The 26,915-nt window shown below is 43.3% G+C and overlaps 2 protein-coding genes across 2 annotated transcripts in view; one reads left to right on the top strand and one right to left on the bottom strand.

Moving 5' to 3' along the window:
• Window positions 1-14,915, top strand: part of LOC143735405 (uncharacterized) — a 77,916-nt gene extending 63,001 nt beyond the window's left edge. Inside the window, exon 14 of the transcript XR_013203167.1 lies at window positions 13,073-14,915. The gene's annotated coding sequence lies outside the window, so the exon portion shown is untranslated. The remainder of the gene's footprint in view (window positions 1-13,072) is intronic.
• Window positions 1-26,915, bottom strand: part of LOC143735469 (uncharacterized) — a 204,678-nt gene that overhangs the window by 109,754 nt on the left and 68,009 nt on the right. The window lies entirely within an intron of this gene.

The following is a 26,915-nucleotide window of genomic DNA, read 5'->3' as shown; positions in this document are numbered from 1 at the left end:
GTTCAGAGATAAAACAGTAAAAACTTAATCATTTGCTGGCTAAGTTCAATAAAATGATTAATTATTTTACCATAATTATTCAGAGATCTGAATTTGATGCTCACTTGACTCCCATCTAAACAGAAGCTTAACAACATAGACGGCATAACGACAACAGACACAGAAGGACTCACTCAGTGATCGAGCAGTCCATTGGCTGGATAACAGTAGCTGTACAAACTCTGCTGAACGCAGCTGTACTGTTTGTGTCGCGCACAGACAGACAATAGGAAAGGGTAACATGCAAGTATTATTTTTAAAAAAATGTCAGTGGCGGGCTGAGTCTTACAATTATTTACACTTCAAAAAATTAGACCAATCTATTTCCATTAAAAATATATAAACATTCTAAAATATATTGGAAAAGAGACAAAAAGTCCAGGGTGCTCAAGGAGTTCAAAAAAAGTATTAGAAGGTGCTCTTTGGGGTCGAGAGTTCAATGTCATGTAGAAAAGGGAATCCAAGGCACTTTTCTTTAGAAAATTAAAAAGCCTTTATTAAACTGGCTCTATCATGATTGAAAAAATTATTAAAACATGTGGGGGAAAATACGCGTGGGTAGTATTTTCCCCCACATGTTTTAATAATTTTTTCAATCATGATAGAGCCAGTTTAATAAAGGATTTTTAATTTTCTAAAGAAGAGTGCCTTGGATTCCCTTTTGACATTGAATTCTAAAATATATGTTCACCTTGTGGCAAATTGCATAAATTGTATTTGTTTAAAGAAATTACTAATGAAATACTATTAAATACTTTTTGGCCAGTGAAAATGATTGAGAAGATCTGGGTAAAACTTTCTTTGAAATGGTATAACATTTTTATTTATTTATTCTAAAACGAGGCAAGAATGCTGAATGATTTTTAGCAATGCAATGTGACAGCACATAGTCCGTATCTCATATTTTCTTAATGCCTGAATTTGAACATGGTATCACGTGGATGGAATATTCATAGGGAACCCTATCAAGGGGCCAGTTGTTCAAAACATTTTAATCTGGATCAAAATGATCCGGATTTGGAAATCCCATTTTTTCCTATTCAGGATCAGGTAATCCGTCTTACTTTTATGCCGGTTTTTCAAAGCAACATTGGACTGGATCACCCTGATCCAGATACACAGTTTTCAAGATTACCAAATCTAGATTACCAGTGCTCTAAATGGGACAACATATACTTTAGCTATGTAAAGAACAGGTAGAAGAGCCAACATGTAAGAGTCACTGTAAGTGCTTCTTATTTTGAGACAAAACACAAAAATAACAAAAACATCCACTTCCCTTCATAAATTTCTCATCTGAGCCACAACAAATAAAAAACAAATTTACATTGTGGTAATTTTGAAAACGTCTTAAAACATTTTTTTTGAATGAGGGACTGACTGGACATATAGTATGCAATTGATAGAAATCATTTTTGACAGGCTCATCTCTGATGATTGTTTCTTTGAAATTAATATACGGTGATGAATGCCAGAAAAATTGAATATATTATTTTTGTTTGTTATTGAAATCTGTTTGGGGGATTATTTCATGGTGACAAGATCATTTTTATTTTTACTTTATGAATAGCTTTATTGGTAGCCTATGTCTACTTTATCTACTTTATAGCTGTTACAACGGTTAAACAAGTCAAGTGCAAAATATAAATAAAAGTATATATACACTAAATGATACAAAAGTATTATTTGACCAATTTTAAAGTTTTACTACATTTTCTTCGTGGAATCCACCTTGAAATCCTACCCCCTGTTGGGATCAGGATAATCCTGTTTTTTTGGATCAAAGTTATCCAAATCATACTGACAAGTTTTGAACAACACAAACTGAATGTTTGATCCAGATTAAAACTAGGATTGGATTCCGATCTAATCTGATTTCAGACTCATTCCTTCCCTTTTGAACAACCCATTTTCAAGATTTGATCCAATCCGATAACCAAAATCCGATCAGTTTACCTTTGAACAACTGACCCAAGATTAACATAATGATAATAAAAAGATTTAAAATCATTCTTAACATGTACTGTATTGTACATTTAAGTGCTCTAGGTCCTTGCTCAGAGCGAGGACCACCTTGCGAATGGTTTGACAAACTGTGTTTTCCCTAGGTTCTCCACATCACAGACCACATACAAGTATGTACCACTTGCAAAAAGATGCAACGCAATACATACCATTTGCGGTACAGTAAGTGCATCGCTTTGACGTGACACATTTGTTATGTGCGGCTCAAAAAGTTCACAAAGATAGAATATTCCTTCCGCGGAAAATCTGTATCTTTCAAACAAGTAGGTTTTATTTTATGTAATTTTGTTTTGTGCCACTAGGGGGCTGTATGTTCTTTGCAACTCAGCTGATTTCGAGCCAGATCTCATCAAAGTGCGTATCAATACCACAAATTTTATTTCTCGCGCCATTTATACGCCAAAAATCGTTTTTGCGTGTATATGATACGCAGTTTTCGCATGCATATGATACTTTATGGCGTGTAATACGCACGCACCCCCCTCCCCCCACTCCCCCTAATCCTACCCAAGGGGGTTTCAGTGCATAGCATATACACGCAAAAACCATTAACATTCGTGGTATTGATACGCACTTTCATGAGACTGCGTTGCCTGGGCAGGTCATTTAACTTAGAGGTAACCCAGACACAGTGTGGCGGTTTTTTGGAAGCGAACAGTTTTTGTCTGTGCCTAGTGTCTTTCCTACAGGTGAACAAAGCAGTTCGGTGTTTTGGTTACATGTATTTTGAGTAAAAAAATATTGCCGCTGTATGATATATGCAAAGGAAAATAAACTTGCTAGAGAATAGTAATATTACGGAAGTCTATGTTTGTTATAAGTGAGGATACACGGGCACTAGTCTAAACTAATCCGCTGTATTAGACTTCGTTTAGGACTTAGTCAGTACAAGGCCTAAATATAAGGAAAGGTCTTTTAAGAGTGTCTGTCCCTAAAAACTCTTTCTCTACGAAGTGCTCGTCTAACAATTTGCGCAGAGATGTCCACAGTATTTGGAAGAAAAGGTGAAGCTATTGCAACAGACACTGTGAATTAGTTACGTCACCTATATGTTTCTTTGCTCACAGCTGATTGGTCAAACTTCAGTCTGAGATCCCGAATCCAGAACATAACCTGCCTCGGAGCAGGTTAGCCGTGCAGCGTAAGATACCGAAGAACACTAACTAAAGCCAAGCTACTTTTATAGTACCTAAAACCTTCTGGTTGGTGCAAACTAATCTTAAACTTACCTGGGTAGCCACCTAAACCGGCTTCATGGTACAGGGCCCTGGTCTGAGTTTGCAAACCGAACTTGGTCCAATCAGCTGTGAGCTAAGTGACACATGTCTGATGAGATAAAGTCACTCAATAGCAAATGATTTTTAAAGATAAAATCGTCTGGCTTTTAGTAATGCTTATTTAGAATAATAATTTTGCATGATTTAGATTTTATTTATGTAATCGATATATAAACGTATACCCTTAATCGATCACACATATACAATTTTAGTTGATCAATTGTTATTACTCACAGTTTAAATGAATAAATAAAATTTAGAGCTTAAAAGTTCACAATACTGTTTAAACTAACTTCACAACTTTTACTTGCACTGAAGACTTTTTCTTTTAGTTTTCCTCTTTCATAAGAAGAAAGTAGCGGTCTGTGTAAATTTGTTAAATTTTTTTATATTTTTCAATATTCTGCAGAAGAGAGAAGAGAGAACAGTTTCACTCTTTCTCAGCATGTGATTGGATTTTCGCTATTGATGTCACACCTAAACTCAGGATTAAAGCCTGAGTTGACAGAGAAAGTTGATGATAAGCATCATGGTCCCAACAAAATTGGATTGGTTTTGTCAACTCGAAACTAATCCTGTAACCCTACGTTTGCTCAACTACTATCATGGTACAGGCCCCTGACACACTGAAGCTAATCCAATGTTCTTTCTCTAGGCTGTGAGGAGGAATCAGAAGAGAAAATAATCAGTGATGGCTGTAACAAGTTGCATATTGGATTCTATATTTGAATATGTATTATATTTAATATATTTGATACTATATTTGACATGTGAGTTTAAGGAGTAACAAAGAAACACCTGCTGATGAACATAATGTAAACACACACATATAGTAAATAAAACATTATTGGAATACATTTTTTAAAAAGTTTTTAAAATGTTTCTACCTCAATGTTTTTATTACATATGTTAATAGCAATTTCTGAGTGAAAATTGTTTCTACAACATTTTTTTTCACTGTATGTAATGAATGACAGACATTATTTTGAATTTAAAACAAAACTTCAGTGAAACGTTTAACTTATTAATTGGCATGTGAGGCTTCTCTCATGCATGCGGTACTCACATTAACAGACTGAAGTGCAGAGCTAAATTAATGTAAAAGTTTATAGGAGCTGAAGCTGATATATGCAAAAGTAGAGCATTTTCATAAAACCTGTCCAGGCCAACAATTAACAGTAACATGGAAATTATTTTCTAATGCAATTAATGAAGCTATTGTTTTTCTCTGTCAAAAGCCCTTTGTTGCAATAAAGATAAATAATGTATTGTATCTTTGCAGGCTCAAACCAGGATATGGGTAGAAAAAAATAATCCACGATTTTTTTATGTGTGTATTCTCCATCAAATATATATATATATATATATATATATATATATATATATATATATATATATATATATATATATATATATATATATATATATATATATATTCACTTTCTCTCTTGATTGATCTTGCAAAAATGAGACAGCTCCAATAATTTCTTCTGCATGGCACATACCCAGCTGGGTCCACAAAACAGGACACGTTTTTAATAAAAAGTAGAACAGAGAATTGCATTGTCAAGTGTAAGAATTAATATTGTCATTAAGGTGTCATACAATGCAATCTGATGAGACTATCAGCCTGTGAGCGAAATAGGCATGAGCCCATTGACATAATTAAACAATTAAGTGCATTTCGAATTATTTTAATATCATATTACAAATCCAAGACATTACTGGCACATGAATCTTGCCACGAAATTTAAACAGGCTATTTAATCTCCAAATCAAAAACTGAAACCACGAAAAGACTTGATTAGACTTTAACTTACCAGCCAGATGCCATGAGCACAAACAGACGATAAGAGAAATGTTAACTAATATACAAACATTTAAGGGAGGAAAGTGCTTATTGACAAACTTTCCACATATCAGCTTTTTAAGGCCAGAAATATCACTGTGAGCGAGCAGTTCAAGGGTTCAACCAAAAATTCTGTCATTATTAAGGTGCTGCACTAACTTCTACAATAAAAAAATAATATTTTTTTTTTCTGATGAAAGTGACTTGACTGCCCCTGCATTTGTCATTAAAATTAAAGTCACAATACAGAACTGACCTAAAATCAGTTAAAGCCATATATTAAATCAAGGGATCACAGAAGCACAATTAATTAAAGTTTGCTGAAATCATGTGACTAGTGACTTGAAACCACTTCTTCGAAACAGAGGATTTGAAAATCCTGCAGTGTTGTGCCCCCTCAGATTATCATGTTAAACTCATCTCTTGCTGAAAGGTGTTGTGAAGATCAACATCTTCATCTGAAGATCAGTACGCCTATATGTCAGGAAACTCATGGGATTCAACAGCCCTGAATACAAATATGCACTAAAATAGTCATGATGAGAGATAAAGATCAACCTATGAGCAGGTTAGAATATAAACTGAAGGCCTGACTAATGTTCACACATTTATTTGTGAGACAGCGCTGCTCAGGTCTTTTTCTCATTTCACACTCAATGTTTTATTCCGAAACTTCTCAGAACGGTTTGTTTAATTAATGGCAGCATCCACGTCCATGATGCATTTAAGTTATGTCACCTTTTAATATACATATTTTCATATATAGTTTTCTTGTGAATAACCTAGTAGTGTCTCTTGTACATTCTCGATTAAAGTGTCCGCTAAATGAGTAAATGTTGAATCCAAAAGCAATATAAAGTGATTTTGTTTCAATAAAATAATAATAATAATGTAATTGCCAGTAAATTGTTTATAGATCTGTTATTCTTTGGTGTGATAGCAATCTGAATACACCACATTCTCAAGTGGTTTTTATCACTTTTTATATTAGATTTCACTAGTCTAGCAGCAAACTTTACAATGAAAAACTGTCCATGGATATATTTGATCTAACAGACTAAAGATGTATGATCACAACTGAATGATGGTGTTGTGCTTGCATGATGTTCTTTTTCCTGATCAAGAATGAGGCCAAATCATTTAAATAATATATATGTTTATTTTGATATGGTAAAAAAATAGGCATAAAGTAACAAAAATAGCATGAAATATACTGCAAATACATTTTGAACATCTTGTTTATCAACTTTCAAGATTTATCACACTAAAATATCACAGCGAGAGAGAGAGAGAGAGAGATTAGAGATGTCAGTGAAAAAAGTTCTCCCAGAAATGTAATTTCTGTCATTACTCACCCCCATGTCGTTCCAAACCCGTAAGACCTTTGTTCATCTTCGGAACACAAATGAAGATATTTTTGATGAAATCCCAGAGGTTTCTGAACCAGCCATTGACAGCAACGTCATTGCAACTTTCAAGGCCCAGAAAGGTAGTAAAGACATCGATAATATAGTGGTTCAACCTTAAATGTTATGAAGTGTAGGGTCTGGACCAATCAGACACACACTAATTATTCATATTCACTATATTTAATGAATATAAAGATCTATGAAACTCTCCCCCAAAACTAACCTCACAAATGAAGTTACTTTGTCAGCCGGGTGTCCGGTTACAGAACACTTTAAGACTGATAACAGACTTTACGACCTCAAAGGAATGTGGCCACATGCGCCACATGCTTAAGAGAGAGAGACCATCTTTAATTAAATAAACTTTGCGGTGTTACTCTGATCTATGAAGGAACATGCCTCACAGAAACTGTGATGATTTACTGTCTCGTGTACTATTAGGTATAACAACATGGTATGTTTGATTGGGGTGTATGTGGTTGAACAACCACCCAACGGTCAATATAACCTCACCTGTATCATGCTTCCTAGCAAATTAATCCTCATTTAATGACTCACACTTTGATGTACATCACCTTCTTCTAGAATGCAGTGTGGATGTGTTATAGCTATTTTAGCATTAATGAAGGTATAATCATATTATGGGACAAAGATCCGTAAATCAACTAAGAGCCACTTTCCCTCTCAGACATGTCCCCTTTCTGATTGGTCGAGTTCAACCCTTAGGGGAGGATCTTCTCCAGGCCTTATTAGAGACAGTCCACCTGTGACCTCCCTCTCTTAGTTTTTTCATCCAGCCGCAACACTGTTCTGGTGAGACTGGGGAGCCCCCTCCCCCTCCACGGGGGCCCCAGGGCCCAGCAGGCCTCGATTCCAACCAGATCCGGCCTCATGGAAAAGAGAGAAGACTCTCTCACAAAGAACCAAGGACAATCTCAGGAGTTTTGGAACAAAGACTCCAACCAACAAAGACTCCAACCAACAACGACTCCAATCACCCATCCTTTTGACTTCCTCACTTCTCCTGGGTGCTCGGCGTGGCCTCAACAGAGTCCCAGGCCTTGACCAAACCAATCATGCGTTCCTGGAGAAAGAGAACGCTCAACCAACTTCCACTTGACACTGCCGGAACCATCAACGACTTCAATTTTCAACAACTTCAAGAATTGTTCCCATTACAAATGCAAGTATTCAATTCAATGAAATGTGAAAATGAAATTCTGATGGTTCTTCTCATAGACCCTCTTCCGGTTTCCAATTTCATCCTATCACTAACCTATTTATGTATTCATGTGTGTATGTTGTTTAGTTTATTTATATTCATATAAATATCTATATTTAGTTAATAAAACTTGTACATAATATGTATTTGGTTCTGTTTTGTTTGCAATACAAGTCACTTTACGATCACGGTTTTTGCTACTGGCTCAAAGTGCTGTACAGGCGAAGAAATAATTATTCTTCTGTGGCCATGGAAGATACCCTTTTCTTAGAATAAATTAATAATCAAAATAGTTCTTTGGACGAACTGATTAATTGATTGTAATATTAATTCAGCCACATCAAGTTAATCCAATTAACTGACCCAAACATTTATAATTAATAATAACAAGATATTATTGATTATTAATATTTCCAAAAAAGCTGAGTTCCTTACAGAAGTGACTCTAAAAATGACAACTTTATTCAACAATGTATTTTCTTCCACGTCATTATGACGTAGTGTAAACACTGCAGCTCTCTGGGTTCTACGTAAGTACGCCGGCTCACTATTGGCCGGCACTAGTCACGTGAGCACTACGACACATGCGTGTGATGCTGACGCAGGGGCTGGCCAATAGTGAGCCGCCGTTCTGACGTAGAAACTGGAAGCACTGCACTGTTTACAATACGTCAACAGTGTCGGAGAATGACATGGAAGAGAAGAGATTGTTGAATGAAGTCGTTATTTTTAGGGTTGCTAACATTAAGTTTCAACCAATGGAGTCACATAGACTATTTTAACAAATGTCTTTACTACCTTTCTGGGAACGACATGAGGGTGCATAATTTATTTATTTATTTATTTATTTAACAAATATGGCATGATCATAGCATTAAAATATATTGTAGCTGCCTTTGTAGTCAAACAATTTCTTATATGACAGAAATTTGACAGGTTAAATTTTACTATCTTTATAACTTTTTTAATTTGTTTTTTAAATGTAATATTAGAATCAATTATTATACCTAATTATTTAAAATCAGATACAATTGACAGTTGTTCCCCTGCAATATTTATTTGCTACAGGAGTATCTGTTGACCTCTTTGTGAAGAACATACATTTGGTTTTCTTTATATTTAAATAAAGACGGGAATCACTAAGCCATTGCATAACATCGTCCAACATTGCCGTGAGCTTATATGCTGCTTGCCGCTTGTTCGGCGCATGTACATAAATGACAGTATCGTCTGCATACATTTGAATATCAGACTCATTGCATACAGTCGGGAGATCATTTATGTACAGGGTAAACAACAGGGGCCCAAAAATTGATCCCTGAGGTACACCAATATTACTGTCACAGTGTCTGGTTTGTGTTTCCCCGGGTGTCACTAGAGATCCTCGTTTTCACGGTGTCCTTCACATTGACTACAATTCCCAGCATCCTGTCTGTCACTTATCACTGTTCATTACACTCAGCTGTTCCCTGTAACCATTGTCCCAGCTGTTCATTGTTAGTCTTGTTAGATCTGTGTGTATATATTCCATGTCTGTGTCAGTATGTGTTACGGAGTCGTTGTTAATGTCTCACACTTCTTGGTTTGTTCCAGCTTGTTCCTTGTGTTCCTTGTGTTCCTTGTGTTCCTTGTGTTCCTTGTGTTCCTTGTGTTCGTTGTTCTTGTTTGGATTGCTTGTATGGTATTTGACCCTTGCCTGGACTGGATTGCGTTTCACGGATTACCCAATAAATATCTCACTGCACTTGGATCTACTGTCTCTCTCGTTTGTGGCGTGACAGAAAGACTCCGTCTCGATGAATAGATCCAGCAGTTCGAGATTCCATAACCCTTCTCCTGTGTATGGGGAAGGAAGGGGACCACAGAGAGGAGGTTCGCAGGTCGGGGAGGAAGCGCCTCGACTAAACATTTTTCAATGTTTTGGCTTATGGGCCCAGCAGACTGAGGAAGCAGTGGCGGCTAAGGCTTCAGCGAACTCGTCCATCAGAGATGGTGAGTCGTTTCTGGGGACTCGTCTGGTGAAGTTCTCCCGAATTCGGGGAGGTTGCAGGGGAGGAGGTGGTCGACAAATTCCACGACACCGTCCTCCGCCTTGCCATTCTTCTGATCCGGAGCCGCCGGACTGGTCCAGTACAAGATCCTCACCGCTGGTTCCACCCCGCACAAAGTCATCATCGCAAGGCTCATCTAGCACAAGGTCCTCACCACTGGTCTCGTCCAACACAAGATCCTCGCCGCTGGTTCCGCCCAGCACAAGATCTTCGCCGCTGGTCCTGTCCATCATAAAGCCCTCGCCACTGGTTTCGTCCAGCCCAAGGTCCTCACCACTGGTCCTGTCCAGTCCAAAGTCCTCGCCGCTGGTCCCGTCTAGTACTGAGGCTGCACCTCGCCATCAAGGACGGGGGAGGAGGAGAAGGGCCTCTTATCTCCCCAACATCCCGGTGGTCGTCCCTGTGCAGCATGCGGTCTTTTCAGAGGCCGTCCCTGTGCAGCGTGCGGTCGTTTTGGAGGCCGTCCCTGTGCAGCATGCGGTTATTTCAGAGGCCGTCCCTGTACAGCATGCTGTCATTTTGGAGGGCGTCCCAGTGCAGGCCGCTGTTGTTCCGTGGTCCCTGTTCCGGTGGTCACAAGTCCAGTGGTCCCGAGTCAAGTGTCTGCTGTTCCAGAGCCGGAGTCAGTGTCTGCTGTTCCAGAGCCGGAGTCAGTGTCTGCTGTTCCAGAGCCGGAGTCAGTGTCTGCTGTTCCAGAGCCGGAGTCAGTGTCTGCTGTTCCAGAGCCGGAGCCAGATCCAGTGCCTGTTCCAGAGCCGGAGCCTGTGTCTGCTGTACCTGAGCTGGAGCCAGCACCTGTTCCTGAACCAGTGTTTGTTTCTGTGTTTGTGTCTGTTCTTGTGGCTGTTTCAGTTTTGGTGTCTGTTCCTGAGCCGGTGTCTGTTCCTGAGCCAGTGCCAGTGTCTGTTCCAGAACTGGAGCCAGTGGCTGTTCTAGAGCCGGAGCCGGTGCCGTCTGTTCCAGAGCCGGTGTCTACTGTTCCAGGGCCGGAGCCAGTGTCTGTTCCAGAGCCGGAGCCAGTGTCTGTTCCAGAGCCGGAGCCAGTGTCTGTTCCAGAGCCGGAGCCAGTGTCTGTTCCAGAGCCGGAGCCAGTGTCTGTTCCTGAGCCGGAGCCAGTGTCTGTTCCTGAGCCGGAGCCAGTGTCTGTTCCTGAGCCGGAGTCTGTTCCTTTTCCTGAGCCGTGGTCGCCTGAGTGGTCGTCTTCGCCCTGGTCATCACCGCCATGGCCACCCGAAGGATCTTCGCCGGCCTGGCCGCCCGAGGGGTCTTCACCGCCCTGGCCGCCCGAGGGGTCTTCACCGCCCTGGCCGCCCGATGGGTCGTCTGCTTCGCCCTGGCCACCCGATGGGTCGTCTGCTTCGCCCTGGCCGCCCTATGGGTCGTCTGCTTCGCCCTGACCGCCCGGTGGACTGTCTGCTTCGCCCTGGCCGCCCGATGGACTGTCTGCTTCGCACTGGCCGCCCGATAGACTCTTTGTTTTGCCCTGGTCCCCGGTTAAACCATCACCCCCTGTTTCGGTTCCTTTCCATGGACCTGGCCCACCATCCCTCCCCCTGATCCTCCACCATTCCACCTCCCTCCCTTGTGTTTTGTTGCCGTGGAGCGGCTGGTAGCCGGGGTAGGGGGGGGGGGGGGGGGGGGGGGGGGGGGGTTATGTCACAGTGTCTGGTTTGTGTTTCCCCGGGTGTCACTAGAGATCCTCGTTTTCATGGTGTCCTTCACATTGACTACAATTCCCAGCATCCTGTCTGTCACTTATCACTGTTCATTACACTCAGCTGTTCCCTGTAATCATTGTCCCAGCTGTTCATTGTTAGTCTTGTTAGATCTGTGTGTATATATTCCATGTCTGTGTCAGTATGTGTTACGGAGTCGTTGTTAATGTCTCACACTTCTTGGTTTGTTCCTGCCTGTTCCTTGTGTTCGTTGTTCTTGTTTGGATTGCTTGTATGGTATTTGACCCTTTCCTGGACTGGATTGCGTTTCACGGATTACCCAGTAAATATCTCACTGCACTTGGATCTACTGTCTCTCTCGTTTGTGGCGTGACAATTACAACTAATGGCCGACGTTACCTCATCATATATCCTAACCCTTTGCTCTCTGTGTTCCAGATAGGACTGCATCCATTTCATTACATTGGGGGAGACATTAAACATTGACAGTTTTTTTAATAGGACACCATGATCCACAGTGTCAAACGCTTTTTTTTAGGTCTAAGAATATAGCCCCAACAACTCCTCCTTTGTCTAACTTTGATTTCACATTCTTGATTGAAGGAAATTTTCATTTGGTTGATCAGTGTTTGTTGCTGCATTCTGCACAGTCTTCTTCCGTGGAAGATTTCTGGTTCTGAATTCATAAACCAGAACGACCATCGTAGCCACACCCACCAGAGATGAGAGAGCCAATCAGATCACAGCTTCATTGAAACTACAACGCCGACTTTCTTAAGAGTGAAGAAATGAGCAACGTTAGAAAACAGATATAATTCATGTTTAGGAAACAGTGTCTCTAAAATTCGGTAAGAGTGAATATTTTATACCAAATCAATCATTTAAAAGCCACATTTTTAGCATCTGTAAACCCAGAGGTGTAAAGTCCAGGGATCAGAAAGTAAAAGTCCTGCCATATGTTTATTCCACCCATGATCTCAGCCAGCTGATTTCACTAATTAGTTCTATCTCCTGGCTGAAAAACTGTGCCAATTAGCAAATCCAGGTGATTGTAACAAAATACTGAGGAGGAGTTTTACTTTCTGAACCTGGACTTTACACCTTTGTGTAAAACCATATTTTTTCATCCTAAAAATATATTTAAGTTTCGATAATATGCTCTCAGTGGCAAGTTCAGAAAAGTTTGTTCATGCATTCTTGACTTCAAGTCTAGATTATTGTAATGATCTAATGGGTGGTTGCCCTGCATGCTTAATAAACAAACTCCAGCTGGTCCAAAACACAGCAGCTAGAATTCTTACCAGAACCAGGAAGTATGACCATATTAGCCCGGTTCTGTCAACACTGGCATACACGTAACACATTATTAGATTTCTGTAATGCCCATTTGTAAAAAGATTGTTAGGCTGCAGATCAAGCGGAACCGTGAACACTTGCCATAACACCCAATGTACTTGTTACATCTTAAGAAGAATGGCATCCACGCTGATATTAGTCTCTCTGTCTATCCCGAGGTTACTGTAGTCAGCAGTATCCAGTCCATATCCAGATCAGATGGTGGACCTGCGCCTAGACACGGCCAAAACAAGAGATCCTGTCTACTAGAGAATTCCCTGTGAGGGCCTCGTCGAAATAATCAGACAAGTCCTCTGTACAGTGAAGGGGTGGATTATGGAATCCACTGCTGCCTCAGTGTATATCTAATAAGTGAACATAATCAGGGTATTACAGTAATCAATATTTTTCCTTCTACATATTAAACAATTTGAATGACTTATATAAGCTTATGAGATTTATGTAGTTTAGGAATGTGCTCTCCGTGTTTTTGAGAAAGGCACACGACATGTGTTAAAACATATTTAACCCATGGTCAGCCTGTTACAGTTTTTTTCAGTCGCTAACAAGCATTTGTCCAACCAGTTGTCACATTTTCAAAACTCTAAACACAATTAGCACAGCCTCTGTCTTTTGTGGCCATACCATTCACACATTTCATGTCGTTTTCACACAATATGATGTCAGTTTCCACAATGCTTACATTTTCTTAACAGACAAGCTATACCTCCCAACAAAATTATGGATTGTTTTTGTATTTTTTACAAATGTTAACACACACCATCCCACAATAGCAAAAACAATATTCCAAACCTTAGATACAGCAAGAACCTCTGTTCCTGCAATGATATCAGTTCAAAAACAATATAGCTCAGCTGATAATAAACAAACAATTGAATAATTGACCCACAGCTTATTTATGTTGGGTAAATTTGGCCAACCACAGCTGATTCCAGTCTGGCTTAGACTCAATGGCAAGGGTTATTTTTTTTCTATTACATTGACACTTATACAGTAAAAGGAGGACTTTGAGGAGTGATGTTTTTGGAAACAGAAAAAAGATAAACACTGTAATGTCTGGACGAGGAAGAGTAAGAGCCAGGGGCCCAGTGAGAAGAGCAGGCCCAGTGAGAGGTGCAGTGAGAGGTACAGTGTGAGATGCAGTGAGAGATGCAGTGAGAGGAGCAGTGAGAGATACAGTGTGAGATGCAGTGAGAGATGCAGTTAGAGGTGCAGTGAGAGGTACAGTGAGAGATGCAGTGAGAGGTGAAAAAAACCTTGATTTGCTTTTTACTGGAATGCTTTTGAATGTGAACATTACTGTACATGTGAGCATACAGTTCCCAACCAAGAAATTTAGTGTAAAACGGTGGATTGCATGTTTTGCATGCAAATACCTGTAAAACTGAAACATCAAAGTCTATGCAGTTTTTGTAATGTCAACAATAGCCAGTATTTTGAAACCTGGTGTACTTTGATTGACTGCATGTACCTTGCGAAGTGGAAACAAATGTTATTCTTTGACAGAATAATTTCATTTTGAGTCAGATTTCCAGTGTTTTGGTAAAGTTAGTGTGTGCAGAGAAAGATGTGTTCTATTTTGATATGAAGTATTAGTATATATTTTAAAAAAATTGTTTTTGAGAAGAAAATTATCTATTTGGCCAATTGTGTTTTGTAGGTGTAAGTTTGTGTTAAGAGTTTAGAAAAAGTATCTGAAGTATGGGTAAGAGCTTGTTAGCGATTTAAAAAAACTGTAATCAATGTGGATATGCACCTGCATTTCAGTCCATGTGTGGACAAATTCTATGTTTATCTGTTTCTTAGCCAATCAGAATCATTCAACCTGAAGTAACGACGTAGGTTTAAGGTATAATTGTTGTAGAAATGTGAATGTATTGAGAACGGCCTACAAACTCCGTATGAGTCTTGAAGCTGACTTCTGACTGACTGACTGACTGACTACAAACTATCTTCAGTAAAAAAAAAAAATGTGACAAATTTGGAATTAATAAAATTAATTGTAAAGGTGCAAGCCTTGTTTTTTTTAATGACCAATGTAAAGACAGTGTGAAAAAAAAAACATATATGAACACAGACAGTTTAATTACTACAGAATCCCTTAATGGACAAAAAATGACATTGGAAGAAAAATTATATTTCAATGCTTTTTTATTCTCTCTTGCAAAGGTTTTGAATTCCCCTGCAAGAAATGTTGCGCTCCCTGACAAAACTTTTGCGCACCTCCAAGAAAATTAGCAAAAAACATGAAAAGTTATGACATATAATTGACAAAAGCATTGACATAATTTTTCCTCCCATCTAATATTTTTTCCATCACCATGTTCCGAGTTTAGGGGCTCCATAAATTACAACCAAACAGCAATATTTAGCATATATCTAACAACTGCAATTCATCCATTTTGTATAGAATATGATTTATGCACTAAAACCAGAGGAAAATCGATCATTATGCGTATTTTTAAATGTTCATGACAAACGTCTGAGTGTCACAGCTGTAGGCCTATTTATTTTCTGCAAATAATTTGCATAAAGTTGCCGGATGCTATTGGATGCTCAGTGTAAGCTTGGTGTAACCTGCTAACTTTTTCTTCAAAAACTGTTAGGCACATACAGGGCAGAGACAAAGTTGTGAAAAGTTTTACTTTATGGAAATTAAGCTCCTATTGCAATCTAGTGACAACTGAGTTTGTCAAAACATGACAGTGTATTTAAGGAGAGATTTAAATTTAACCACATATATGTTTAAGCACAAAAATAATCTGTCAACAGTCTTAGTGAGTTTGATTCAGATAGCTATATTTACCCAGACAGCAAAATAGTGTCTGCCCGGATCCGGCCCACATCTACTTGTGGATTCAACGCGTACCAGATGTGGGCCGGATCTGGGCCGTGAGCCGACACTATGTTGCTGTCTGGGTATATATTGAATAATCCAGCTGGTTTACTCACCACAGACAATAAGATTGAATATGTTGAGTGGCGTCTCTGATCTGGTTGTTTTGATAAAGCCCAGAGTCTGTGGTTCTGGTGTTTGTGATGGTCAGAGATCCAGTCTGATCCAGTTTCAGTCGGCCGCTGAATCTCCCATCAGCACTACCATTATAAAATCTCAGTTCATTGTTCTGTCTATTGATTTGAGCAATGAAAATGTCTTTATGTCCAAAATTCCACCTTATCTGATCATCTGTCTTTATGTTAGTAACATTAGGATGTAGACATATTCTCCCTCCATCACTGACACTGACTTCACTTCATCTGCAACGCCAAAAACACCTGCAGAACAAACAGAAAAGATTTCTTCAAACTAGTTTGATGTTATTGTTTTTTAAATAGTGCAACACAAACATTTGACACTATTGAATGAATGCATAATTGAAATAAGTTCACATTTTCAAACAAGTAAAATATAGGTAAAGATTGATTTTGCGTGAGTTATGAATCAGATTGATTGATTTACAGTCATCATAATTTATAACATATTCTCACTATAATTTAATTAGTAAACTGTGCACCGTAAAACAAGGATATCTTACCAACTAAACACAAGCACAAATGGAGGAAAATCAGGTGAATCATTTTCTTCAGCAGTTTGAGCGTCAGAACAGTTTCAAATAACGAAAGACTTGATTCTACCGTCAGATGATCTGAAGATGAGAGAGATGTCTGAGCTAAAGTTCTCAGTGTGAATACATACCCCTGCTTTTCCTTTCAGAGTCTGAACGCCTTCTCACGTGACTTATAGAAAGGAAGTCTAAGCTACTGCAGATTATTGGTCCTCCATGAGATATTATTTTAAGATTGGTTTGACTTCCCCTATGCCAGTGTAGGGCCTATTAGCATGTGTATGTGCATTAGTATATTAGTATGATGTGATGTGAACTTGGCCAATTTTGACCTCAGACTTGACACATTCTGGTTACACTTTATTATAAGGTGTTGTTGTTACAGCGTAATTATATTTTTAAGTACTGAGTAATATTAATTAACAACATGTATTTACTATAGGGTTAGGGTAGGATTAGTTTTTGGTTGAGGGTTATTTGCGTGTAAATGCGTACTTTGCTGTTATTACTATGGTAAATACATGTAACATGTAACAAGGACACTGTAAAATAAAGTGTTACGTACCCACATTCTCTTGTGCAAGTTATACACACTTCACATCGCATGTCGTACACACTTTTTGTAGAAATACTGTAGAAATTACAACATTCAACTTGCAAATGTTTTGTCTTCAGTAAAGCCTGATAAGAGAAATAACATTGCAAAGACAATCTTGATAAGGCTTTTGTAATAAATATTGGAAATGGAGAACAAATGATTATGAATTCTTCTGATAGATCTTCTTCTTCTGATAAACCCCCAGAAATGGTATATATTAAAGACTATCTGCACGAATGTATCGGATGAAAATGACCGAGAAATAAGAAGTGTTAATGTCACAGACAAGGTTGAGATATTTATGGACGATCTTATAGTTGAACAAAGCAAAGAGAACTCGCAAGACGGAGCAGAGGGAGAGAAAGGCGCTGGAGAAGATCTTCCATTGAGGCTCAGCTTCCTCGAAACGAACTGATTCATCGTGCACTGCAGTTAATAAAATTCGAGTCGAACGATTAAATAGGAAAATAATACACATTGTAAACAGTTTTATGGTTGGAAATGAAATAGACTGCTCACATGGGTGTTGCATTTGCAGGAAAAGCTCTGATGTTGACCTACGAGGGTCATTGTTAGAAGCAGTGCTTTAAGTGGGCCGGTACGCGCCGGTACTCAGTACCGCCACTTCCAAATATAGCTCTTGAGCTTACCGCCACCTCTCCGTGCGCCCAGAACGTGCTTTTAGCGTACCGGTACGCTCATTTGCACATCTGTTTTAATCCTTTGGCTGCGCTGTCGCTTTTCAGAGCGCCCTTCACAATGCACGCTTCCTAATTCGTCCCACCGAGAGCAGAGACTACATTACCCATACACCCTTGAGTTTTACAAGTGAAAAGAGCATGCATCGCTTTTGCTGCTGTCAATAGCCACGTTAACATGGAATGAAATTAATAGCTACGATTGATGAATCTGAACAAGGTGTTCACATGAATGATAAATAAAGTAATCGGGTTGATGTGCGCGTTTATATGTCACAAGTTTCAAATCGGATCTGATTTTTTGACATGCACAAACTGCACGAATATACAGTTTCCCGCTGTTCGCGCCTAAATATTCTCCTCTATTGGTTCTTTATTTGTTTTAAACAGCAGACGTAATATTAATTCATCTCTGGTCATAATTTAGAGCATATTAACCGTTTTGCTGTTCTGATCACGAAGTAAAAATGCCCCTCCCCGCGGCCAAAATCAGGCGTCTGTGGATGAGAATCCACAACAAGGACTAGTGGGACGATGTCCTGCTTCACTTCACATACGCGCGAGTAAAATGAGAATTTTAGAATGACGGGAAGCTTAGTAATATGACACTTTATTCAACAGGAAAAACAGCTCGTTCCGCGCGTTATACTCATTATGTTTATTTAACGTCATTGCACATGTGTAGTCCTTTCAGTTTCGGTTTTCAATCTTTACATGTTCTCTTACATAAGGGATAAACCACCCCTTTCAATCCGATCGAAATGTCATTCGGATCGAGCTCAATCGAATCGATTAAGGTGTTTACATGAGGGTTTTTTAGTCCGATTGAGCCGTCAATCCGATTATAAGTGTCCATGTGTCAATCATGGTGTCAACTCAACGTGGTCTCGAGAGGGTGTGTGAAACGGGTAAAGAAATGAATGAACCATGACAAGACTCATGTTCATGTTCTACTGTTCTATGGTTATTATGTTTTATAATTTATTTTATGTAGCCTACATTTTGTTCAAAATGTTTTCAATACCCTTTTGCACATTTTATTTATGTTCAGTAGCTCTAATTATTTTATATAAATTAATATTTTATAAATTATTTTTTATAAGGTCGTCTGTTGACTGTAAATAAATAAATAAATAAATAAATAAATAAATATATATATATATATATATATATATATATATATATATGTATATATATATATATATATATATATATATATATATATATAAAACCCCTTCAATATAGTTGTTGTTACCTCAGGGGAGGATGGGAGTCAGCAAAAAAAAAAAAAAAAAATTTAATAATAGAGTACCGGCACCTCCTTTGGGCCACTTAAAGCACTGGTTAGAAGTGTTATGTGTGTGGGTGTATGTGTATGTGGACACAACATATTTAGGTTGTTAGGCCCACATGTATTTTTAAAGGGGACTGTGAACATCGTTTGCCTCAGACCTAGAAAATGTGTGACACCAGAGAAATAAAGCTTTTGTGCATAGTTCACCCAAAAATGAAAATTCTGTCAACATTTATTCACTCTCTTCTTTTGTTTCACCTCACATTACAGATCAACAAAATTAACTTATTTTGAATTCAGTCCCATTAAAATGCAATGCTGCAACAGGAGAACTCAAATGCAAACTCTGGTCTGTCTCTTTATTTCTTTTCTTTTTTACCGTGGGGTTTTATATTTAAAAAACTGAAATTTAAGTCTTTGGTCTACGCAAACAGCAGATGTACAGAATCACAATCAGCTCTGGAAAGTTTAGCAAGTGGAAGATCCTCAGCAAGACAAGATTCATATAAGATATATATAAAGTTTATATAAAATAGGGAAACATTAAACTTGTAATTGTGATAAATGTGGATACCCAGAAACGTCCTGGTTGCGTATGCAACCCACCGTTCCCTGAAGGAGGGAACGGAGGACGTAGTCGACGGTCGACTGAAATGGGATCACGCCAGGGAGCCTATTGTCTTCGAGTATTATTGAACGAGCCAATACACATTGGCGTGCGAGATCTGCATCTCACACTCCGCCCCGCAGCGCGGGTATAAATACGGAAGTAGATGCACGCAGCATTTGCTTTTCGCTGAGGAGCCGAGCGTAACTCGGAGTCAGCGGTGGTCCAGCGGTAGTGGCAAGGGGACTACGTCCTCCGTTCCCTCCTTCAGGGAACGGTGGGTTGCATACGCAACCAGGACGTTCCCTTTCAGTCGATAACGTCAGACGTAGTCGACGGTCGACTGAAATGGGATCACCCTTTGAACACGCCACTAACGCTGCCACTAGACAAAAGCCTTCTGATCCTCCCGACGTTTTAGCGGAAAAGGACAGGGCTTAGGCCAGAAAGTCGCTGCTGTTCCACAAGACCCACTCAGTTAGACTTGGTAACACTGGGAAAGCGTGCCCAACATCGGAAGGAAGGGACGCTGCGGAAGCCCAACCAACCCGAAAAAAGGAAATACGCATATGAACTGGGCGGAGGACCGGGCAGTATAACATATGGAATATCACTGGTGTGGCTCCAGCCTAGAGAGGGGGGAGACAACACCGATTTACAGTGACGGCAGGACTCTGCCAAGGGAAAGACACAGGCTCACCTTGGGGAGCCGTATCGTGGAAGAATACACATATGGGGTCGCCGTAGGGACCGCAACATATGGACCCAGCCTAACACGGGTTCCACACTGCATACGAGTGGTAGGCGTAAAACCGGACGTTCCGCCACGTCCGACATTGGAGGGGTGCGGAGGAGCTCATCAGGTTCCGGATAAGGGAATTCAACTGGAGCAAAATGGCGCACGTATCCGGTCCGTAGGAGGGGAATGGTGCAGCAAGCCGACACTGAACCGGGGCTCACGGTGTTACTGACTTCTATGAGAAGAGAGCACATGGGAAGCAACCGGTTCGACACGTAGGCTATAGAATCTAGCAAACGTATTAGGTGTCGCCCAGCCCGCAGCTCTACAGACATCTGTCAGCGAGGCACCCTGCGCCAACGCCCAAGAAGCGGCAACACTCCTTGTGGAGTGAGCTCGCAGTCCGGGGGGACAGGGTTCACCTTGGGACTCATACGCCAAGATGATGGCATCCACTATCCAGTAGACCAACCTCTGCTTGGAGACAGCCTTTCCCTTCCGCTGATCTCCGTAACAGACGAAGAGCTTCTCTGAGGTCCTAAAGCTTTGAGTGCACGTATAAGCGCAGAGAGCGAACGGGGCAGAGAAAATCCAGGACTGGGTCTGCCTCCTCCGGGGTCAGCGCTTGCAGGTTCACCACCTGGTCCCGAAAGGGATTGGTAGGAACCTTGGGCACATATCCAGGCCGGGGTCTCAGGATAACGTGAGAGTTAGCCGGCCCGAATTCCAGGCACGATTCGCTGACCGAAAATGCGTGCAGGTCCCCTACCCTCTTGACGGAGGCCAAAGCAAGCAGGAGAACTGTCTTTTGGGACAGAATTGTTAACTCTGCTACCTGCAAAGGCTCGAAGGGCGGTCTCTGCAGTGCGGTTAGCACCAGAGTTAAGTCCCAAGGGGGTATAGAGGAAAAGAAAGGGGTAAAGAAAGAAAGCACGGAAATGATCGAACACCTTCGGGGGTCTTCTCTGTGAGAAGCACACCACTCAACGAACAGGTTCCACTTCAGGGAGTAAGCAAGCCTCGTAGAGGGAGCTCTCGCTGAAGTGATTGTATCTACGACTGCCTGTGGTAGATTACCTAGAACCTCCGCGTCCCGTCCAGGGACCACACATGGAGTCTCCAACAGTCTGGATGCGGGTGCCATATGGTGCCCTGTCCCTGAGAGAGTAGGTCCTCTCTCAGAGGAATGGGCCAGGGAGGAGCTGTCGAGAGGAGAAAAAGTTCGGGGAACCAGGTTCGGTTGGGCCAATAAGGCGCAACTAGCAAAACCTGCTCCTCTTCCTCCCTGATTTTGCACAGTAGTTGTGCCATCAGGCTCACTGGGGGAAACGCATACTTGCGGAGGCCCCGGGGCCAGCTGTGAGCCAGTGCATCCGTGCCGAGGGTCCAATGGGACGAGTCCGGAGAGGCAAACAGATCTATCTGTGCGGCCCCGAAGTGGTCCCATATCAGCTGGACCGCCTGGGAATGGAGTCGCCATTCCCCGGAGGCCACAATCTGTCGTGAGAGCTCGTCGGCGGCACGATTGAGCAGGCCAGGGATGTGAACGGCATGAAGCGACCTCAGATGCTTCTGACTCCATAGGAGGAGGTGGCGGGCGAGTTGTGACATGCGAAGGGAACGTAGACCACCTTGGCGGTTGATGTACGCAACGGTCGCCGTGTTGTCCGTACGGACCAGTACATGCTTGCCGAGCAGCGTCGTCTTGAGGCGTCTCAAAGCAAGGAGCACTGCTAACAACTCGAGGCAGTTGATGTGCCAATGCAGGTGGGACCCCGTCCAGGTGCCAGCTACTGCATGCCCGTTGTACATGGCCCCCAAGCTGGTGTTGGGCCAATAAGGCGCAACTAGCAAAACCTGCTCCTCTTCCTCCCTGATTTTGCACAGTAGTTGTGCCATCAGGCTCACTGGGGGAAACGCATACTTGCGGAGGGTCTGTGGAAACCACAGCATACCACAGCATACCACAGCATGCCTGGACACTTGTTCTAGGGACACACCGGCCCGGAGAAACAACAGGTCCGACCATGGGCTGAGGGTTTGGAGGCAGGCCGGGGTGATTTTCACACGGAGCATGCCTCTCTGCCACGCCCACCACGGGACTCGGTCGCGAAGCCAGTGCTGGAGTGGTCTCATATGAAGCAGGCCGAGCGGCGTAACTGCGGCTGCGGCTGCCATATGCCCCAGGAGCCTCTGAAATTGTTTCAGAAAAACCACTGTACTGCTCTTGATAAGATTCAGGCAGTGCAGCACTGACCGGGCGCGATTCTCTGTGATGCGCGCCGTGTGTTGGACCAAGTCCAGCTCCAAACCGAGAAAAGAGATCCTCTGCACGGGGGCGAGTTTGCTCTTCTCCCAGTTGACCTGAAGACCCAACTGGCTGATGTGCTGGAGCAGCAAATCCCTGTGTTCGCATAACTGCTCCCGAGACTGCGCTAGTATCAGCCAGTCGTCGAGATAGTTGAGAATGCGAATGCCGAATGCCAGCCCGAAGGGTAGGACTTTGTACTGATTCGCCTGACCCTCGAACGCGAAACGCAGGAATGGCCTGTGTCGCGGCAGGATGGAGACATGAAAGTACGCGTCCTTCAGGTCTATCGCTGCAAACCAATCTTGGGGACGGACACATTGGAAGATGCGTTTCTGCGTTAGCATTCTGAACGGGAGCTTGTGGAGGGCCCGGTTCAGGACTCGCATGTCCAAGATTGGTCGTAACCCACCCCCTTTCTTGGGTATAATGAAATACGGGCTGTAAAAGCCGGTCTTCATATCGGCTACAGACACCGGCTCTATCGCGTCCTTTGCCAGCAGGACAGCGATCTCCGCGCGCATGACAGGAGCAGAATTGCCCGACACCGAAGTGTGGCGAATGCCACTGTACCTGGGCGGACTCCGGCGGAACTGAATCGTATAGCCGAGCCTGATGGTACGGAGGAGCCAGCTGGACGGGTTGGAGAGCACTTTCCAGGCCTCGACGAACCGGACCAGGGGGACCAGAGGCACCACAGGCATACCCGGGGTGGGGCAGCGAGGTGGAGGACAGGGACCCGGCTCGGAAGGCCCGTGGGCGGCCCGAAGCGGGGTCTGAGTGAGCCGTGCTGCACTTACCTGACTCCACGGGGCAACAGAGGATGGGTGAGAAGGCGGATGACCGGGTTTTCGAACGCATCGTGTTGCCGGCTGGCGAAAAAGAGGGGGCTGGGGGGGGCAAGGCTGTTCCACAGGGTCGCAAACCGCCAGCCTCGCCCTCTTGGGACCCAGGGACGGAGAAATTCGCTCTTTCGACAATTTGGGTACCACTGGACTCCGGAGAGCCAATGGTGGAATGGTGACCATCTGAAGAGCTAGTCCCCCCATCCCTGGGTGGCCTGTCTCAGGAATGCTTCTGACACTCGCCCCCTGGCTGGGCAGTGACTGAGACAGACCAGACGGGCTGCCTGCTGCTGGTTCTACGCTGGGGCCTGGGTGAAGGCTGTTGCGGAGACCCCGTGGAACCGGAGACAGCGGCAGGGGGACGCCCTCGGTGACGAACGGGCGGAGGGACTATCATCGGCGGCAGGGTGGAGGCAACAGTGGGCCGCCGGGATAGGGTGTGTCGGGGAGCCTCCGTCCGAACCTGGGTGGCAGAGAACTGTTGGGCGTAGCTCTCCGCCACGTCGCCGAACAACCCAACCTGGGAAATTGGGGAGTCCAGGAACCGAACCTTGTCCAGATCCGCCATCTCAACCAGGCTGAGCCAACGATGCCATTCCTGGACCACCAAGGTGGACATCGCTAGACCGACCGCACATGCCGCGACACTCGTACTCCGGAGGGCGAGGTCAACGGCAGTGCGGAGCTCACTCATGAGCGCCCGGTCTAAACTACCCTTGTGCATGTCCCTGAGTGTCTTGGCCTGGTAGACCTGCAACAACGCCAAGGCATGCAAAGAGGAAGCAGCTTGCCCGCAAGCTCTGTAAGCTCTGACCACCAATCCTGACGCGAACTCACAGGCCCGCGAGGGGAAACAAGGATCCCCCATCCAGGATGCAGCGGCCATTGGACATAAGTGAGTCGCAACAGACCGCTCCACTGGAGGGATAACCTCATAACCCTTCACCGCTCCTCCGACAAGGGTAGTGAGGGAGGAAGAACTACTTAAGTCGTTTTCAGCAGTAAAAGGTGCCGTCCACGACCAAGTAAGCTCTTCATACACTTCGGGAAAGAAGGGCACTGGGGCGGCGGGCTGAGAACCAGCACGGCCCGCCCCGAGGTACCAATAATCCAACCGAGACTGAACAGGACACGGTGGAGGGTTCCACTCCAGCCCGACAGCCTCGGCGTCCCGTTTCAGCATAGCTGACAATTCTGGATCCGGCTCGGGCAACATTGAACTCCCAGAGGGAGACAACGCAGCCGAGTCGTCATCTCCAGAAGTCAGCTCACCCTCCGATGCTGCAATCGACGTCCTGTCCTCCAGGGGAGCCCCGAGTGAAACCCCTGGCCGACCCATTACAGATGGACCAGCGGACAACACTGGAGGCTCCAATGGCAGCAGTGGAAGGGAGGGGTAAGGAGCCCACAGGGAATGGTTACCGGGCGGGACATCTAACACTACCCTCCGGTCACCCATCCCACACAGTACCCGTGCAGGGTGGGGCGTGGTAATGGGGACTCGCTCTCCACGAACGAAGGCGAGTCTCGCCCTCAACACTGCGACAGTCATGTTCCCACAGTGAAAACATGAGCTGTCCACAAAAGCTGTCTCAGCGTGCTGTAAGCCCGAACACGTGATACAACAATTGTGACCATCAGAGAGAGACAGGGAACGACCGCACCCAGAAACGCACGGGCGGAATGACATCTTGAATAAGACGCATACGCACCCGTGTTGCTCTTTTAGGAAGTGAAAAACTCTCACCAGTGCCGGAGCACACAGGGGAATGACCGCGGCAACACTAACACAGGAATGGTGCACCCTGTGTCAGTAAAGCACTCACTTTCTCGCCCTCAACCGACCGTCAGACAAACAAACACAAACAGAAACTTGGTTGCTGTGAGAACAGCAGTTGAGAGCTTGAAGCTCGCGATCAACGCTGCACTCGCGCTTCAAACACCGACACCAGGAGAGACTTCCCAAATAAGCGCCGACACACTCGCTCGTTGTACAACAACACTCTTCAGATTCAGACATGAAGCTCGGCTCCGAAGCGAAAGGCAAATGGTGCGTGCATCTACTTCCGTATTTATACCCGCGCTGCGGGGCAGAGTGTGAGATGCAGATCTCGCACGCCAATGTGTATTGGCTCGTTCAATAATACTCGAAGACAATAGGCTCCCTGGCGTGATCCCATTTCAGTCGACCGTCGACTACGTCTGACGTTATCGACTGAAAGGGAACAGTAAATCTTGCTGGAATGTACAGCATACAATAGAGAACGATTAAAGTTAGTTCAGTCACTAAAGGTAATCAATTATTCACTCAAGGTAATAATAGGAGAAGGAACAAATGATAGAAATCATTAGGAGTTATTCAGATTTTTGAATGATACCGGTAATGGTAAATATGATATGTAAATGTGTGTGTGTGTGTGTGTGTGTGTGTGTGTGTGTGTGTGTGTGTGTGTGTGTGTGTGTGTGTGTGTGTTCAACTAAGTTGTGCTCCATACTTCATTTCAGTAGGTTGCACACCTATAGTTGGTTTACCAACCGCCATTAAAACAAGAGGAAGAAAGAAAATAATATTCAGGTACAGATGCTTAAAAAATAAACAAGAGAGTATTGCAATCCATGAATTAAAACTGATGAAGGCTAATTAGTGATGGTCTTGCTGTGTATACAGCTGAGTTAATTGCTATATGGTTGGCTTTATTATTACAACGCCAAGGCATGCAAAGAGGAAGCAGCTTGCCCGCAAGCTCTGTAAGCTCTGACCGCCAATCCTGACGCGAACTCACAGGCCCGCGAGGGGAAACAAGGATCCCCCATCCAGGATGCAGCGGCCGTTGGACATAAGTGAGTCGCAACAGACCACTCCACTGGAGGGATAACCTCATAACCCTTCACCGCTCCTCCGACAAGGGTAGTGAGGGAGGAAGAACTACTTAAGTCGTTTTCAGCAGTAAAAGGTGCCGTCCACGACCAAGTAAGCTCTTCATACACTTCGGGAAAGAAGGGCACTGGGACGGCGGGCTGAGAACCAGCACGGCCCGCCCTGAGATACCAATCATCCAACCGAGACTGAACAGGACACGGTGGAGGGTTCCACTCCAGCCCGACAGCCTCGGCGGCCCGTTTCAGCATAGCTGACAATTCTGGATCCGGCTCGGGCAACATTGAACTCCCAGAGGGAGACAACGCAGCCGAGTCGTCATCTCCAGAAGTCAGCTCACCCTCCGATGCTGCAATCGACGTCCTGTCCTCCAGGGGAGCCCCGAGTGAAACCCCTGGCCGACCCATTACAGATGGACCAGCGGACAACACTGGAGGCTCCAATGGCAGCAGTGGAAGGGAGGGGTAAGGAGCCCACA

This window comes from Siphateles boraxobius, unplaced genomic scaffold (genome assembly GCF_051911475.1).
Source record: "Siphateles boraxobius isolate OS27281-9 unplaced genomic scaffold, OSU_SipBor_1 13, whole genome shotgun sequence".
NCBI lineage: Eukaryota > Metazoa > Chordata > Actinopteri > Cypriniformes > Leuciscidae > Siphateles > Siphateles boraxobius.
The sequence above is the reverse complement of the archived record's forward strand: the minus strand, read 5'-3'. Positions and strand labels throughout refer to the sequence as shown.